This window comes from Ascaphus truei, chromosome 11 (assembly GCF_040206685.1).
Source record: "Ascaphus truei isolate aAscTru1 chromosome 11, aAscTru1.hap1, whole genome shotgun sequence".
In the NCBI taxonomy this organism is placed as follows: domain Eukaryota; kingdom Metazoa; phylum Chordata; class Amphibia; order Anura; family Ascaphidae; genus Ascaphus; species Ascaphus truei.
The window spans coordinates 48,831,252-48,848,051 of record NC_134493.1 but is presented as its reverse complement, the minus strand read 5'-3'; the positions used below and the strand labels follow the sequence as shown (position 1 = coordinate 48,848,051).

General features: G+C 42.0%; 1 protein-coding gene and 1 long non-coding RNA gene across 8 annotated transcripts in view; one reads left to right on the top strand and one right to left on the bottom strand.

Annotated features, from left to right (window-relative positions):
• The window catches only part of SNX29 (sorting nexin 29), a 287,808-nt gene that overhangs the window by 3,434 nt on the left and 267,574 nt on the right, over positions 1-16,800 (bottom strand). Inside the window, exons 21-22 of one of the 7 annotated variants that reach the window (XR_012787431.1) lie at positions 6,726-6,850; positions 4,854-6,322 (exon numbers count right to left, since the gene is read on the bottom strand). The exons of 5 other annotated variants lie outside the window; for them this stretch is intronic. The gene's annotated coding sequence lies outside the window, so the exon portion shown is untranslated. Of the gene's footprint in view, positions 1-4,853; positions 6,323-6,725; positions 6,851-16,800 lie in introns of those variants that run through there. One more of the 7 variants, XR_012787430.1, reaches the window with a different exon arrangement.
• Positions 8,454-16,800, top strand: part of LOC142463412 (uncharacterized) — a 28,003-nt gene continuing 19,656 nt past the window's right edge. Inside the window, exons 1-2 of the long non-coding RNA XR_012787432.1 lie at positions 8,454-8,699; positions 10,529-10,811. This is a non-coding gene — a long non-coding RNA (uncharacterized LOC142463412). The remainder of the gene's footprint in view (positions 8,700-10,528; positions 10,812-16,800) is intronic.

Sequence of the window (16,800 nt, the reverse complement as noted above, 5' to 3'; positions counted from 1 at the left end):
AAAAAAAGTCAAGCCTAAATGGGTAATAGGTACAAATTACTCCGAAAGTGGTTGCAGCAAAAGGTTAGAGCATTTTGCTACATGAATATGTCACCGCAGTTAAGTTCTGAACATCATTGATTGTGGCACATACCATTTCCTGCAATTACGTGAACAATGTGATCAGCCAAAAAATAAGTGCTGTCACCGTAAGTGAAAAATCAAATGTACCGCAGGCGTAATTTTTAATGCACTAAAATACAACATGTATGTTCCAAACAATGTAATAATATATGTTTGTTTCTTCATGTATAAATATCTAATCTAAAAATAAAATACGGATCGGTATCCTTAAAGCTGATTGTTAGAGGTAGCTTTAGGCAATAGCCTTCAAAACGGGTCTCATGCATGTCAGAGTTGTTTTGTACAAGCTGCACAGAGAGAACGCGAATGAACTAAAATGATGCTCTAGTTAGCATTCTTCTAATTAAGGAGGTATCATTTCATGATGAAGTACATTAGCAATGCATCCCTGCTGGGCGCTCTTCACCTACTCTGGTTCTGATCCTACATGAGTGAGTCCTTTTATACTGACTGGGGGGAAGAAAAGCACTAAGTCTTGGCATTCTCATCACTCATGCTGACACAAAACCTATTCATTTCCGCTATGGTCACCTTTCAAAATAAGATTGTAATATCCCTACATAGATTTTCCCCCAAAACATTTTCATTACAGACACTTCAATACAGAGTACAGGTAAAGAAAATAAGATATCCGCGGTATCTCAGACACAGGATAAGAGGACCAGTTTTAGTGGTTTCATAGTAATGTGTTATTGATCACTCACCAGCCACAATGGCTATAGCCCTGCCGTGGGCAGACACTCTAGGTTTATACTAGAAGGCTTCAACTTCAGTTGCTGATATTCAGTACAATGTTAGTATATTGGCATATGGATTCAGTAGAAAAAAAACCCGGTAATCTACTGAATAACCAATGTGACAATTATCCCTGCAGTAATGTAGAGAACCTCAAGAATAGTCATTTACGAAAATGCATTTGCAAGTGAAAAAGACTATTTATAGTCATATGAAAAATAAGCTGACCCTAAGCACATGAAGTGTGTTAAAGATGAAGATTATCAATCTCCAGGAACAGACTGGAGGGTTTTGCATTCAATAAATATGCATTCGGATCAACTATTTTTCTTATTGTAAATATGGAGATTTATTGTCAAACCAGAACATTAATAGGAATACTTATGAATCACTGCGCTTTATCCTGTGGCTGTATTGCTATTACTCCAGCAGCGGAAGTGGATTTAGTCGTTCAAACACAGTAAGCCATTGTGGAGTCTTACACAGCGGGAAGTCCCAAAAAACATATGAAAGTTATACAAACTATAGCAGTAGTGGCCAATTTCAGTCCTCAAGGGTCAGAAACAAGTCAGGTTTTCAGGATATCCCTGCTTCAGCACAGGTGGCTCAATCAGTGGTTCATTCATTGACTGAGCCGCCTGTGCTGAAGCAGGGACATCCTTAAAACCTGACCTGTTGCTGGTCTTTGAGGACTGGAGTTGGCCACTACTGACCTATAGCATGATAGGATATCCTATATCCTTAGTGCATTCATAGAGTGCGTCTAAATTCCTGGGAAATGTAACAGGAATTAGTTGTAGCAGGTAACCCTATATCAACCAACTTATTTTCAAAAGTCTTATCTAGTTTCAATGAAGATTTTTAAAAATACATTTATATACAACTCACTGGTGCAGTATTCCTAGATTTTGCAAAGGCTTTTGATACAGTTGATCATGCTATCCTGCATAACAAACTCCAGAGCTCTGGAATAGGGAAGCATGCTTTAAACTGGTTTCAGTCCTACCTATCAGGAAGATCCCAACATGTGTCCATCTCAGGCTCTAACTCCAACCCCCTGGATATCACCTGTGGTGTCCCGCAAGGCTCTGTTCTGGGGCCCCTACTCTTTCTTCTCAGTGTTCATTAATGATCTTCCCACAGCTTGTAAGGAAGCCTCAATACACATGTATGCAGACGACACAATCCTATATGCACACAGCCATAGCCTCTCTGACCTTCAACACATACTTCAGTCTGACTTTTTGAGACTCAAAAACTGGATTTCTCAAAACAAACTGTTTTTACACACTGACAAGACTGTAACAATGGTATTTGGGACCAAGACTAAAGTTGCAAAGCTTCCAGTGACTGAGCTCCTGATTAGAACCAACGCTAACACCACCCTAACCCTTGTCACTAGTTTTAAATACCTGGGCTTATGGTTTGACTCCCACTTATCATTCGGGATGCACATTGATACCCTGACAACCAAGACCTACGCCAAACTAGGGGTACTTTACAGGAACAAATCCTCCCTAAGTCTCCTGGTCAGAAAGCGTATTGCACAGCAGATGCTAATGCCAATTATTGACTATGGAGACATAGTATATGGCTCGGCACCTCAAACCCACCTTAGCAAACTTGACACCCTCTACAATTCAATTTGTCGTTTTGTTCTCCAATGCAACTACAACACACATCACTGCGAAATGCTCAAAGACCTAGATTGGTCAACACTAGAGTCTAGGCGCAAAGTTCACCTTTCCTGTCTTGCCTTTAAATTCTTCATGGGCAAGCTACCCAGCTATCTGAACAAGCTCCTCACCCCTACCACATGCAGCACCTATCACCTGAGATCAGACTCCAAAAGACTGTTCATGGTCCCAAGGCTCAACAAAGTATCCGGACGTTCCTCCTTCTCCTACCGTGCACCCCAAAACTGGAACAACCTACCAGAGACTCTCACATCCACCACCAGTTTAAGTTCTTTCAAATCTAAGGCTGTCTCACATTTTAATCTGGTCTGTAACTGTTTCATTCGCCCATAATATAAATTATCTTTAACTGTGCATGCCATGTCTTGTATATAATGTATACCCTGCTCATTTATGTAACTGTACTTGTAACCATGTATTATTTTGTTTTACTCTGTGCCCAGGACATACTTGAAAACGAGAGGTAACTCTCAATGTATTACTTCCTGGTAACACATTTTATAAATAAATAAAATAAATAAATACAATTCCCCGGCTGTTTTAACATAGGAAGACCATCAGATCAGGAAATATTCACAATCTATGTGTCGGTATTTCCCAGAAACTAAAATGGCTGACAATGGGAAAGCTATAAGCAAGCAAAATCAGAAAAGCTGATCTTCGAGGTCACAGCTATGATTTGGCTCAAAGACAGGAAGTCACCAAACGGCCATCTTGAAAGAGCTCAAAAGCCCCATTTTTAAATAATGCAATGTGTCAGAAACCAGATAGGTCTTCAACTCAGTACTCCTTGAGAGACCAACCTCCGAGGAGTCAAATCCGCGAGACTTCGGTTTCTGGACAAAAAATGGCATTTTAATGGAAAAGTGCTAACTTTTATCAGTTAGACTCCATAAACGTTTATGAGGCTGCTGATGCTAAAAAGCTGTGAAATTGACTCCGAGTCAGTGAGATTCATCTCTCTCCCACATAGAGGCGAGAAACCAGCAGAGGGAGCAGTGTCTGACTGGGGCATCCTGAGGCCCATTCTGAGTCTGATTGTAGAGCGGTGGGAAGGGGAGAAGACTCTGGGGGTGTTTTGTTGAACACTGCCTGCTTGGGCCTGTCAGGGAGGTGTAGAAGGGCAAGACCAGTGGAGCAAGTGGGCCCAGCTGGCTGACCCTGGAAGTCGGGGTCTCCCCATCTGTGGTGCTCCTACCACGGCGGTGAGTCCACCAGGGCTTTCACCGGCTCCCTAGTGGGCCAGTCCGACCCAGAGAGGCAGTTGCTGCTTTAAGCATAGGCACTCCAGATATTATATGTTATGAAGTATATCGGTGTGTGATATATGTAATCTGGTGACCGGCCCAGTGGCAGATGGTTATGGAGACCCATCACTGTGCGTTTTTTAACGTTTGTGGATCCCCTCGGCACACGTGAATGATCACAAGTATAAATAGTCGCTTGGGCGTAATATCTTGTATGCCAAAGTTGTTGCTAGCAGCAAAAACGTTAATGAGACAGTATTCCCTTGAACTTGTATAATTAAGCGCTCTTCTTTCTTTTTTATAGCTATGAAGATGGAGAAACATTCCTAACCACTGTACGGCTTTCTTCACACATGCTGGGGAAATGTACAATACGTGCTGTTAGAAGGCGTCTCCTTGAAGTAATTGTTGTTTTGATTTCGAAGATTTTCTATCTGCATGTCCAGTTCGGAATACAAATTCACGTCCATTGATTTTCTTAAAAATGTGTTTTTACCAATAGTTAAATTGTTAGAGCAAGAGTGTGCAACTCCAATCCTCAAGGACGAAAACAGAGCCACCTGTGCTGAAGCAGGGATATCCTTAAAACCTGACCTGTTGGGGGGCTCTTGAAGACTTTAGTTTTCCCCTCCTGTTAGAGCACATTTGAACTGTTTCCTTTAGCAATCAACTACCCAACAGCTGTTTAATATCCCTTCTAGGGCTGTGCCTGTATAATTATATGTATATTGCAAGCCTTTAACTGTTATACACGTCTCTAGATATTTTTATATAGTCTTTTTTATAGTCTATATCTTTGTTTAGAAGGATAGTATTTTCTATATAGCACAATATAAAAACAATACGTTGTATCCCTTTTGGCTTCAGCAGAGTAATGCCTTTTTTTAATAACCATGCAATATATTAATAGAAAAGGACAGGGTGTTTAATGTTGAAAAAAGTTACATGTTAGTGAAAGATCCCCTTTTTTTTTACTGCAATAAAATAGTCACTGAATGCTGTTTTTTTTTTAATAGCACCAGTCTCCATATATTCTTTATTCTCACTTGTGGCAGATGCTAAGTGAAAGCAGCAATATTTATTTTTAAGAATTCATTCATGAAAGACACGAGTACCTAAATATTCCAGAAGTCCCCAAAGACGCATCATTCGCCACCACATGTAATAGACCGCGAATCATTTGTGCACAAACAATTGGGTGTCAATTTTTTTTCCTCCACCAACCAGTCTAATATAACTCATTCATTAATCTGTTTTTATGTGTTAAATCTCATGCCTCGTTCGGGTAGTATACGTATTTGCAACATTAATGGAGCAATCCAAGCAGGGGGGGTCTCCGGATCGAAACCCCATTCATTTCAGCTACGGGGACCCCCTGCTTCCTGAGATACATACCACCGAGGGGGGTGCTGTTATCTGTCTGCTTTTTAAAGCTCCATCATCACGTGGGCCAATAGGAAGCCCCACTGGATGATGTCACTGCTTCCTATTGGCCCACAGGTGTTCCGAAAAGCGTCCATTACGTGATCTCTGCTAGCAAGTTGGAGCGTTTACCAGCACCCCCTTCGGAGGTAAGTATCTCCAGCAGCAGGGGCTCCCCGGAGCTGAAATCGGGTTTAGATCAGGAGACCCCCTGCTTCAATCCTATGTTAAACAAAAAAAATACAATTGCCCGCCTGGATTGCCTGTTAAATGTCTGGGAGATTACAATAAAGCTTTGTACAGAGTGGTTACCCTGGTAATCGCAGAGAGATAAAGCATTTAAACAAAGAGCAGGATATGATCAGGGGAAAATATACTAACATTATAGGAGTTACACTCATATAGGCGTCCGGGGGGTGGGGGGGGAGATTGCTGCGTTACTAAATGTGCTTCCCCAACAAACATACACATCTTTCCGTCTCAGCCATAGTGGACTACAATAAAATTTTCTGCAGCCACACAGGGCCCTAAAGGCAGATTGCTGCAAGAATCGAGAGAGAAACAAGGAGACGGGGTGTCACTCATTGCGAGTCACTCATCCATTCAATAGACTTTATAGGATTTCCAAGTGAAATCAGTAGTTGTGTCACCCTTAAATTCTAACGTTTGGCTACGTGGAAGTTAACATCTCTGCTTATAGTCCAACTTGCTACATTGTAGTCCTACATTGATATATTTTTTTCTTTGGACGATCATGTAAAAATGTTTGTGTTCCAGCACTACCAATATATTCCCCCGTAAGAAAGCTGAGGCAGGCAAGGATTAAATTTAATCAGTGTAGAGCTGCTGGGGACCGTGCGAGTGCAACGCAGCAAGCTGAGCTGATTATACACAAGGTAGAGAGAGAAATCTGGCCAGTTGGTGGAAGCCCTTGTACAAGACGAAATGCCCCAAATATAGTTGTAGCCCTTTGAGTGCCACAGCCCCTCTGGCACTTCGCGGTCACATGACCGCTGCTCGGGAGCAATCGTGTGATCGTGGCGTCACTTTTGACGGGACGGAAGAGGACCACCTCCTCCTCTGTTGGGATCGCGATCTCTACAAAAACGAGACAATAGGATATGATGTAGCTACGTCATGGGGAACCTGCAGTGCCAGACCCAGTGAAATAGTAGCTACGTCAATCGGCACCCAGATTCTTTAGCTATCCTGATCCTAAAGATCTCCCAGAGCAGTTTGGTCATAGTCTTTATCAGGACCCCCCTTACATGGTCTAGGACATTTGGTCATGGTTGTTTTGCCGTGATCAAGTCGCCGCCGGCATTTAACCGCCACTCACTTCACCGCAGGGACATCTCTCTCCCAATGTAAACCCTTAATCTTACCCTAAACTCCCCTAATACTAACGATACCCCATACCTTAAAAACCTTAACCCAATTCCCTACCCTTAAAAGCCCTATCCATAACCCCTAACGCCTAAACCCCCTTAAGTTAACTTACCTTATTGGCGACTGAGTGTCCAGCGGCTGCGGCAAAGGCTCCCTCGGTGGCCAAATACCAGCTACGACTTGGTCACGGCAAGATGGGTGCAACCATTACACCACTTCACCGGGTCCAGTAAATGTCTTGCCAATTTTGAGGGACAGAAACATATTTTGATAATAAGATTTAATTCTGCACTACATCCATTAATATTTCTTCTATATTATTCCGTTACTACCGCCCGCAAGCGGAAAGTTGCACATCTAAATCCCCCTTAAGTATTTTTATTTTCAGAAATAACCAAGACGTTGGTGCTTACCCTTTTACGGCAAGACGGGTCTGCAACACAATGCATTTCAGACCCCTCCAACAGCCAACGGTTAACATGTCCCTAATAGTGGGTCTCCTCGTGGTAAAGCAAGGACCATCTTGTTATAGTACACGATTTCCCAATCCTTATTACATTACTATTCAGAAATCTGGCAATGAACTAAAATGCAATATCTCACTCCGTTGGCAGTAATGATGACAGCATTTTTCCTCTGCTGGCAACAGGAAAATTCTAGATGATCGATGTCACCCACTGTGTTTACAAGTACAATTAACCATGCAAATTATAATCCAATAAATCCATCAACGACAGAAGTTGGGCTAAAAACCAGAATAAAATCAGGATCGATCTTTGAGTACATCACCTTGTTCTATATACGTGAAGCTGATACATTAATAAAACTGAAAAGCAACACACAACATCATCTATGAAGACTGCTAAACCTCTATTAAAATCAAGTAACAATAATTCTCAACCACATTTTGGCCAAGGACATGCAGGATCGAATACTAATCGCAAAATGCAGTTTGTAATAGCCCTTAATAAATATGTCTGGTCTCGAGTAAAACAGAAAACAACCATACAATCTGGCACAGTTCTGCATCATTGGCAGTTTCTGAATGAGAGATGATCAGTCTGAGTAAGATGTGGGATTTTAGGCCAAGGGTGAGAAACACTGGCATGGTGGAGATGGCTGAACACCTGCACATGTTTGGACTTCCTCTATGCTAATTGTGTATTATGTTACAAGGGAACAATGTGAATACATCATAAAAGATAGCAGATGGGAGTTTGATAAGACACTTAAAGTATGTTAAAGGTAAAAAATAATACAAGTACAGGTGAAACGGCAGCAGGATATGGAAGTTGATGTTTGTCAACTCAAGAGAAATAGTTTTCACTTAAATTGTACTGGTTTTAGGGAACACGTTTCTGGCAGATGTTTGAGTTGGAAGTAAAATAATTCAAAATGCTTATGATACAAATAAGGGAGCTGTAAATATGGGGATTAAATCAGAGGATCTAATACTTTTAACATGTTAGACTGCAAGAAGAGAGGATGGGTAGACTAGTTGAGTCAAATGGACAAATTAGTGGCAATACAGAGCTACAGGACTATAATGTTCAAATGGCCAAAAGGTTCTCTACCACAGGTTCTGCGGGGCAGGGACATGAATACAAAGAGGACAAAACAAACAATATTTGGCCCCAGGAATAATTAAAATAAGAGTCACTTGCATTTATTGAACGGTCTTTTACAATAGTAGACTGTGATCCTTCGCACAACAACCTCTCCCTCCGTTATACATCAGGATTTAACCATGGGGGCGCTCTTGCTTATTTTGCTGGATGGGGGCCACAATTCTGTGGATTTTGACCCGCTCCTAAGTGCAGGCATACCTTCAGGATATCTCCAAACTACCCACGCAGGGCGTTCCCTCAGATATCAAGGGCAGTCTCTATCGCAGCAAATTCCCCTTCCCTTTCATTTCTCTCCTGACCCTTTAAATGGCTCAGGCTTCAACACAGAACTGAAGCACTTTTAACAGGAACTGGCACAAAGTATTTAGAGCTCAATAACCCAGAAAGAACCCCAGCTTGGCCAGACTCGGATCTTTTATAGAGTGCTCCTAACGCCTCCCTTCCTGTTATGCACACAGGTACGTTAATATTAAAATGGCATAGTTAAAGGTATACTGTCTAACGCCATAATTGTGATTACAGATCGTAACACTTTGTAGCCCTCGGTGGTGAGCAATGACAGGTCCTCGGCAATCTAAATTAACTTTAACCCATAACTTATACCACTTATCAACTGTAATAGTAGTAGCAATATTAGTAGAACCCCTTAGGTCTGCGGGGCTACTAACCAATGATGTATTTTTCTACCTCAGATTACCTGAGGGGGTTCATTTGTTTTAGACTATTTTTTTGACAGACCCATTTTTCGTCAACTCAAATATATTCAAGGTAATTAAGCTCTTTGGCTTAAAGGTAATTAAGCGCTTTGGTTTAAACGCACTGATAACTATTGAAATTATTATTGCGATTGAAACCTGTTTAAAAAGGAAGGGTAAAGCAGTTTAGTAAGGTAAATGGGACCCCCTTTTAAAATAGACCCCTTATTTATTGAAGTAAATTTTGTATTGGTGCATAATAACATATTTTTGTGAATAACGCTTACATTTTAAACCTCTTAATTACTGACGTGGTTTTTGCTATTTTTGAGAACAAAGTTAAACCCTGAGGTTTTCTGAGATTCAAGATTTTATCCCTTTAATGTCCCGTGCAGGCCAAATCCTTTTAGGGGATTAAATTAGTTTAGGATTAGTTATAAATCAACAACCCATGTCAGTACTCCACCTAACTCTGGTAAACCCCGAGGAGACCAGTTACGGTAAAACGATTTTTTTCTTCCGCTTTTAAAATGATCCACAAAAATTGTGCGACCCCATGTCCCGATCCATATAGCAAATAGTGTATTAACCAGCTGCATCTAAGATGCACTATTCAAATCTTTCTAGTAATCTGCTGAAGTATCAGATATGCATTATGAGAATACACTGTACACGAGATCATATGATGGGTTGATATGTAATTCCCTGTAATCTAATGCCACAGGCTGTTTACTTGATCAGATCAGTATTTTCACCGTTTTAACAGGCCTCGCATTTTAATGCAAGTTTTCCCTTGATCCCAGGGTACACTGTTGTGCTAAGAGTATTGTGCTAAGCTTAAGGCTGAAAATGGGTGTTTAGATTTTTGATGAGATATTTGGCTTTAGATATTTGGCATGAGATAGTACATATCCAACAGAAAGTACAGAGAATTTACAAAGTCCTGCTTATTAGGCGTCCTTACATTTATCTGTACAGGTTTAGAAATACCTCTGAAATGACCACTCCGTCAGTTATGCAAGAAGTTTTTGCTTGGCCATCAGACTTTTAAAAGCAATAAAATGTACCTGTGAAGATTATTCCATTTATCATATACAAATCAATAATATATTGTGTATCTCTGATCAGTGAATACTGACCGTCTTCATAAACATATTACTTAATATTAATATATAATTTGCGAGTAGCAGTATTACAAATCAGGATGAAGTTCTACCTCTTACGAATTTAGTGGATCCTACATTTACAAGTTTTAATCTACAGCAATTATATCAAAACCAGCGGGTTTACTTATGTCACACCGTTTCTATTGTAATTGAATGCCTGAAGGTAAACGCTCCTAGTTTTGTCCAAGAAATTGAATGCAGCCAAAATGCATTTCAAACAGGCTTTATGGAAGAAAAGAAACAGATGTCCTTGTTTTGCCAAACAGTTCAGAAATGCACAAGCAATCTGGTTAGGTTCTGCACTAGAGCCATCATACAACATAAAGAGAGATTCATTTCCAAGACATTTTTGCTTTTTTTAAACTTCAGATATAGACCATAAATTGTAAACTATTTTAAAGCGGAAATGCTCTGCTTTTTGTTCAGTAGGAGAAATGACTAAATTAATAAAGGACGCATGCGTGATGGAAACCTAGGATTGTGATCCCGGGAGCAGAACACCGATGGATTTTTAAAAAATGGTACCGCACATGGTGTTTCATATCATTACATTACGAGGTACACCAGCGGAGACCAGGCGCAGAGGTTTCATCAGTGATCACGGGACCCCGTACTGGGTTAAAAATATTACATCTGAAGGAGGCATTAGACGACCCACAAGACCAGTCCCCAAAGATACCAATTGATGTATGCGGACTACCAATATACTGTAAGTAGTTAGCAGAGGTGAGGGAGCCTCTCAATCCTAGATGTACTGCGCAATGGTGTTCTTGTTTTTCATTCTCTATACAGTATGAAGTTCGAGTGAACATTACAGAGTCAGCGTGCTGTTGCAACAGAGGACTGCCTCAATCTACTAATAATTTAAGGACTGCTTCCAATACTGGACTGGTATTGTATATCAGGGCCTGCGCCTATGACTTTTTTGCTTAAAACTACCAGGAGAAATTACTGCTTTAAAAAGGAGGATCAAAGAGAGAATGGAGGTTTACAGAAGATAAGAAAATGGGCAGACTCGGTGGACTAAGTGATTCTTATCTGCCATCAAATTGTATGCTTTGGGTTGGACAGTGAAGGCAGCGGAACATACGCTATGCAGATGCTATATTTGATCCAGGCAATGCTTGTTGGGTATAATAATGGACATTCTAAACCAGGAGTGGCCAACTCCAGTACTCCATGGCCACCAGTAGGTCAAGCTTTAAGGATACCCGTGTTTCATCACAGGCGTCTCAATCAGTGGCTCAGTCGTTAACTGAGCCACCTGTGCTGAGGCAGGGATATCCTTAAAACCTGACCTGAAGGTGGCCATTGAGTACTGGAATTGGCCACTCCTGTTCTAAACCAAGGGAGGAAGGGGTATGTTAATAACTATTAATTACCTAAAAGGTACAGAAGGCATTTTTCTGGTTACAAAAGATGCAGTGAAGGAGGATAATGACTTTAAGCATGCGTTTTTTCCCCTCCTGACATGGGATTGAAGCAGGGGGTCTCCGTAGCTGAACCCCATTCATTTCAGCTCCAGGGACCCCCTGCATCTGGAGATAAATACCTCTGTACGGGGTGCAGGTAGAGGCTTTGCACGGCTAGCAGGGATCACGTTATGGCAACATTTCAAAGCCCCCGCGTCCTGCGGGCCAATAGGAAGCCGTGATGTCATCCGGTGTGACTTCCTTTTGGCCCGTGTGACGTGGGAGCTTTAAACATTGCCAAGATGCCGGCACCCCCTGTATCTCGGGAAGCAGGGGGTCCATGCTGAAATTAATGGGGTTCAGCTCCAGACACCCATTGCTTCAATCCTATGGTAACATATAATAAATAAAAGAAGGGCTTGGATTGATCCTTTAAGGGAAATACTTCTTCGCTAAAAAAAGAGTAGTACATACGGGTCAACTTCTTTGCAGAGGTGAAAAGGGATAATGAATTAAAAAGTGCTTGGGATAGAAGAGGTTAAATAAAACAAAACTATTCTTGAGTTTCAGGTCGCCTAAGAGAACATAGGCAGAATTCAAAATGGTCATGGTGTCCCCGCAACGCCAACACTAAAAAGTATAATAGCACTAAATGATTTATACATTTACAGAGCTTTGTTCTTTTCAAACTACTTCAATTAAACCACCATTACATTATTCTCTGTGAAGATATTCCGTAAGGGAAGAAGAAACTGTGATTGTGACATTTCAGAGTGTTTGTAACATTACATTCTCATGTTCTGTAGTGCTTCCTTGGACACGTTTTGGGGCATATTACAAAGCTACCGTACAGGGTATCGAAACATTCTCTCCTTTATAGCTGGCCAAGTTTGCAAACACAACACAGAAACAAAAACTTTGGGGAAACAATGATGGAAATAAAACTTGTTTGTGTTTTATTATCCTCTTTTACATACTGTAGGTCTGAAACTATCCAACATTAATACAGGAAGACATGCCCTGGTACCATATTGCAAAGAATGCATTGTAAGATTATGTATTTTGAAATGTTCCTTAAATTATAGTTCAGTGTTCATATTTAAAAAAATCTCCCATTTTCTCTAAAGAGAAATTTGTTTTTCTCCTTTACCCAAAACTCCAGCCTATAACAACCAACAGTAAAGTAATCTCCCTCCCCCCATATAGGAAGGGGCAGAAGTCCCATTTATGTTTCTTGAACTACCCTTGTGAGGGTAAGAGACATCTAATCTATATCATTCTGCTTTGTAACCTCAATATATACAATAGTGATCATAACCAAATACATACAGATGTAGCCAGACATCCTGTCTTCCGTGCCGCCAGACCACAGTGCAGCCCGAAAATAGAAGGTGGCCGGGAGGATTAAGGCAGCGTCCATACTCTGCGCGACGGCACGCGCGGTGTGAACAAAAGGCCATACCTCTGTGAGGCAGGCCATAGAGCGTGCAACTGCACGTGCGATTTTCGAGCAGACAAACACTTTTGTGTTGGTCGCACGATGGCCGGGTCACGTCGGCGGTTCAGCCAATGAGGGCAAACAGCTAACGTGTTGTCGCTGTGGATCAAAGGCCACAAAACGCTAGGCCAACATGCGCATGTGACGCCATGCGTTCCATTACGCGAGCCTACCATATCCGTGGCCTAACACTGCAGGGGTCTCTGCTTCTGAATGGATTAATCCCACCAAGCCAGACACCAGCCTGTAAAGCTAAGTCCCCGGTGGTGGTGGCGGCTGCATGCGCGCCTGCACAGCTTAAAACCGCGATCTGCAGAGACCGATGGGAGGCGCAGGGGGCGGGGCCAAAAACATTGGTATACACAAACTGCGCTCCCCTTGGTCCAAGCTATCTGCCCTGCTATTGGCTCCCAGCACACCACGTGACCGCGTCGCCGCACGGGAACACAATCGTGTTGTCTCCCCTGCTGGCTGACGCGCCACCGCACTGCGTGAGCCAACACGACAGAAGACATTGGGGCCTGCGTGATTGTGGTTTGTGACTGGTGTGCGGTGCGCGCGCCGCCGTCACCACCGGGGACCTAGCCCAAGAGCTGTGCAGAGGAGTCCCAGAGAGAAGCAGTCTCTGTCTCTCTCTGTCTCCCTGAGCAGCTCTTAAGGGAGCAATTCATGGGCTTTTTATTATTATTTTTAACATAGGTTTGAAGCAGGTGGTCTCCGAAGCTGAACACCATTCATTACAGCTTTGGGGACCCCCCGATTTCCAAGATTTCGGGGCTTGCGGTCACAGGGACAGCAAGTCTGGCTACAACTGTAAGTAATCTCTAGCGATGGTTTCTGAAGCATGATTTTAGAGTTCAATTGAGGTTTATTGGCATCGGGGAGACTGCAGTGTTTTCAGATTTGCAGTGAAATATATTTAAATTGCATTTTACCGATTAAAGGACCAAACACTACACAGATTAAACCAAGACAGAGTTTCAGTTACAGTATCTTAAATTAATTAGCTTGCTTTATCTTGACAATATACAAGAACAGGTCAGTAAATTGGCTTAAGTGCTTCAAGTGTAATGTGAATACACTTTGGGGAATAAAGTAATTAATGCAAGTACACAATGCGTGCCTGATACTGTAAATTGTCCTTTGTCTGTGGAGATTGTAATGGTGCTGTTGATCAAAATAAGATATTCATACAATCTGGATTTTTGTCAAATCCGTGAGATCGTTAGCCAGAATTATCACTATTAAAATGGCTTTCTTGAAGTGGACAGCAAGTACTTAACGGAAGATAAGGAAGAAATGTATCCAATGTGAAACATTGGCTTTTATTGTTAGAATCACTTGGAATTTTAGTAAGTTTTTGTGACACAAGCATCTGCAAATAATTCCAGGAGTGGCCTTAATGAGCACTAGGATGAGTTATCAGATACACCAGGGGTGGCCAACTCCAGTCCTCAAGGGTCACCACTGGTCAAGTTTTTAGGATATTCCTGCTTCAGCACAGGTGAGCCACCAGTGCTGAAGCAGGGATATCCTGACAACCCGACATGTTGGTGGCCCTTGAGGACTGGAGATGGCCGCCTCTGAGATACACCATACATTACAGAGGAGTGGCTCAGTGAGTAAAGTTATTATTATGATCTTGGCATCGAGACGTTCCTGCTTCCATTATTTTTTCACATAGATTGCGCTTACAAATGGCAGACGGCGAATGAACGTATGGCAGAGCTCTCCAACTTGTTTTCCAAAGGATAGTGCAGCGATTAATATTACCCTATTATAGTGACATTACCCTATACAAAAGTTTGCTAGCTGAATACAAAGACAAAACCACCACACACTTATGATCACATTCCCGTCTCGGGGACTTTCACAACCCTGCCTTTTTACATAGTGACTCCGCATACATTTTCACCATAGCCGGGGATTCTGGGTAATGACATGCAAATGAGCACTCAATGTGTTAGCAAAAAGTGACATATTGGGTGTGCTCATTTGCATGCCATTACCCAGAATCCCTGCCTGCAGTGGAAGCATTTTCTGCCAAGTGACTATGGGGAAAGAGGGGGTTGTGGAGCTGTGAGACATGTAATGCCCTCACACATGCCGTTTCTTGTTTTTATCCATGCCAGAAGGTGGAGGGTTGTGTCACCTTTTTTACTCACCATAACTTACTTAGTGTACCTATTTGAATGTAATTTTTTAGCATTGAGAAAAGTGGTGTTCGTGACAACCGCAGATCTCTTCCATCATTTCCCGCTGTTGTAGATATATAATCTGTCGTTAAATATGCACAAATATTTACAGTAATATTTTGCCTAATGCCAACGCAGGTGCATCAGCAATATCAGCATGTGAAACTGCTTTATTTACCTGGTCCATTTGCAAATTACTCACAGTTTCCCTGTTCCCCAAAAATATATGCAAGTTTCCTGCATCACACACTTCAATATCAACAAAACCCCACCCCTTCCACTTCCGGCTCCTACCTTCATCTACACCAGGAGTGGCCAACTCCAGTCCTCAATGGCCGCCAACTGGTCACGTTTTCAGGATATCCCTGATCAGCACAGGCGGCTCAATCAACGACTGAGCCACTGATTGAGCCACCTGTGCTGAAGCTGGGATATCCTGAAAACGGGACCTGTTGGTGGCCCTTGAGGACTGGAGTTGGCCGCCCCGCTCTACACTTTCCTTACCCAAATCAACAACTACAGCATTAGCTTGAGTCCCAGACTATGCAGCATCTCCTCTTTATATATAGGAGTTGTATACAGAGCTTACTGAACAGTGGAAATAATGCATAACAGGTCAATTCACTCTGCCACATTAGTGATGGTCTGAATCATATGTTACACAGTATATTCCCAACAGAATGTCTTACCCTGTACCCCAATAATACCATTAAATTTAATTCCAACCAATGTGCAACTCTGAACTTAACGCCCCATGATGTGTGGTGCACCTGGGGCCCAAGTGGGTTATCCATTAAATTGCACTAGTGCCGATCAGGGCACCATCGCACAAAAGCTCCCACTAAAGGCAATAGATCTTGGGCTGGTGCCCCTATCGGCACGATCACAGTTTAAAGAATAACCCTCAAAGACTTGAGCACTCAAATAAAAAACAAAACGGGTTACTCCTGCTATCTGGACACTGGTGTGCTAGGACAACCAGGTTAAGACCATTTGACACTTTTTGCCTTCTATAGTGTGTGGCATTATAGAAAAATAATGGCTCTTTTTTTTTTTTTTTAATCGACTTCAGATTCCCTTTAAAACTCACATTCTCTTTAAGGTAATAATAATAAAAAAAAATAAAAAAAGAGATTGTAAATTGTTGAACAGAAGTAATTCAAGTTGAGATTTCTATTTAAAAAAAGAATTAATGACTAAGCAGGATGTGTATGTGAGACAGAAGATTGCGTGGCCGTTTCCTATTGTAAGTATATGACGATGTAAAACTTGTGGTTATACAGTAGGCCCCCGCTCACACGGCGGGTTCCGTTCCAGGCTGCCGCTGTAAAGTGGAAATCTCCGTAAAACGGGGAGCTATTGTACTGTATTGTGCCTTTGAAAACAAAGATGCAGAGCTGTAAACTGACTGTTTCGCTGACAAACGGCACCTGACAAGGAGTTGCGCACGCACTAAAACTGTTGTTTAGTGACAGCCGGATACTCAGCTGCTGAGCGTGTCATGCCGAAAATCGCCAGAAAAACGGAACAAACGCCGAACCTAATGAATATGGGTATACATTGGGAAACGCCGTATGAGCGCAACGCTGTAAA